The sequence below is a fragment of the Poromitra crassiceps genome (genome assembly GCF_964638095.1).
Source record: "Poromitra crassiceps genome assembly, chromosome: 19".
NCBI classification, from domain to species: Eukaryota; Metazoa; Chordata; class Actinopteri; order Beryciformes; family Melamphaidae; genus Poromitra; species Poromitra crassiceps.
This window is the reverse complement of record NC_139646.1, coordinates 13009073-13011572: the sequence shown is the minus strand read 5'-3', so window position 1 is coordinate 13011572 and position 2500 is coordinate 13009073. Positions and strand designations below refer to the sequence as shown.

The 2500-nt window shown below is 44.3% G+C and overlaps 1 protein-coding gene across 1 annotated transcript in view; it reads right to left on the bottom strand.

Annotated features, from left to right (window-relative positions):
- rgs12b (regulator of G protein signaling 12b) overlaps positions 1-2500 on the bottom strand; it is a gene marked incomplete at both ends in the record, with an annotated part of 91692 nt that overhangs the window by 41954 nt on the left and 47238 nt on the right.

The following is a 2500-nucleotide window of genomic DNA, read 5'->3' as shown; positions in this document are numbered from 1 at the left end:
AGAAATGCATAACTTTTTCAAATTCAGTGTCAACATGTGTTTTTCAGTATGTACAAAATGTGATGATCATAAAAATGTGGTTTTATACAGATCATATCGACATCGGTAAATATCGGTTATCGGACAGAACAGCAATGTTAATATCGGTTATCGGCATCGGCCAAAATTTTCATATCGGTGCATCCCTAACTGCAGCCGCTTAGTGAGAGTGCACTCCGGCCAACGTCTTTTTTCAGAGCACTCCGGCTATTTTGTTGGCCACAGGAAGTGAAAACGTCATTTTCCGTGACACTATTTTGGTTAGTGTGGACTTTACGGTCTACTAGTTAAGATGTACCTTACATCTCCGTGGTGCAACCAAACAAAGACACAACTTTAGTGTCAAACTAACTAGTTTGAACGTAGCAGTTAGTGTGGATTTTACACCGTAACTTAAGAGAGAACTTACGTTCAGCTGGTGCAACAGGCTGCTGAACTTTTCAGAAAAGCACTGGTGTCGAGCGTTCCTTTTCAGGCAACCAATCATATGTAGGAAGTATCACAACAGACAACCAATCATATGTAGGAAGTATCACAACAGACAACCAATCATATGTAGGAACTATCACAACAGACAACCAATCATATGTAGGAACTATCACAACAGACAACCAATCATAGAAACTATCACAACAGACAAAGAAAGGCTTGATTGGGAGCAGATTGGCCAGACAGTGAACATTTCTGGTGAGTGTTGTGCTTTTATCACAGTACGTGTGTTGTTAGCTTGTTGTTAGCTGTTAGCTATCAAGCTAGCTACCGCTGCTAAGCTAACGTTATTTTCAATCTGCTTCCTTGCATATTGTGCACTGGAATGCAGCGCTCTCCAGCGTAGTTCCAACGTTTAACTGCCAGGAAAAGACGCTATATGGACACACGCCCTAAGTTGTCAAATGAGGCTGTGCAGGTTTTGGCACAAGTTTACAATACTGGTGATGTCAAATCTATAATTTAGGTATAATTTTATACAAGAAACATGTTTTGTAAAATCATAAAAATAAACAGCAAACCCGTGGTTAATAAATGTTCATGAGATAATCGGAGCCCAAATCCCCAATCCCCACCATTTTTTTTTTACATTGATAATTCAAATGTGTATCCTCTGTAATCCTCTGTGATGTCACAGTGCAGACAGTGATGTCACAGTGCAGACAGTGATGTCACAGTGCAGACAGTGATGTCACAGTGCAGACAGTGGAATTCTAGAGTGAACAGTGAGTGAATCCCTGTGATGCATTCTGGAATTCAATGACCCTCTTCCATAAACAGAGGAAGGAATGTAACTACAGTCTGTTCCCCTACAACAGAGCCGTACAGGCGGTGGAGGCCTAGTTAGTCAGTAGCTGAGAGCTGAGAGGTGACAAATGTCTGTTTGACTTATCTCCTCACCTTAAACACACCACCAGATGAGGAAATAGACATAAACACCATACTATCTGGTCAAATGCCTATAGAGACACTGCATGAAATAGGCCATGCCCATCACGGGGGAAAGCTCTCCATTCACTTCCATACACCAGCGTCATTTTCCTTGAATTAAACATAGCTAAAAGCAATGTGGATCTAGCTGTCAAGGAATAAGTTGGAGTGTTCATCTTCCGTATATATGGGGCTCTATCTTCCACCCTGGCCTTAAATTTGCGTGGTTTATGGTTTATGGCTTGGCCTAGCGCTATTTAGCGGGCGTGGTCAGGCGCATTCCCAAATTTTTCCTTGGCGCTAAACCCAGAATGTGCGGCGCTAACCATTTAACCACGCCTTTTCAAGCGTATAATTATTCACATTGGTGATGTGCAGTAAACCAATCACATTCTTCCCTTTCAAGCTCCGATTCCACGGAGCGATCCAGTCCGGTCAGAAAAGCCCTAAAGCCCCCCGCGACCAAAGCGCTCTGAGCTCCATTTTGGGGCCTAAAAACCTGACGCTATCTTCCCGAGTCACGGGTAGGCAGGCGCAAAGCGTGTTTTTTTGCATTTAACACCAGTTTAGTGCCTAAGGCCAGGGGGAGAATAGAGCCCATGATCTTTGTGTGCAACACGTGACAGGTGAACGCCAAGATTATTTCCCCCCATTTTGGGCGTGGTTTCTGAATGATGACGTGCTCCACAGTGTCTCTATGAACACACACACACACACACACACACACACACACACACACACACACACACACACACACACACACACACACACACACACACACACACACACACACACACACACACACACACACACACACACACACACACACACACACACACACACACACACACACACGGCCAGCCACTTCTAAACATGAAGTCTGGAACATGTCCGGCTAGCCAGAGCAGGATTTATTTTTTTACTTTTCTAGACATGAGGGGTCTTTGTTTAGAAACAGCTGGAAATGGTCTGTTTTTTCTGCCAAGTAGAGTGGGCGGGGGGACCGCAGGGGCTGTGGGGTGCGGTGTGGAGGACCGCCTGA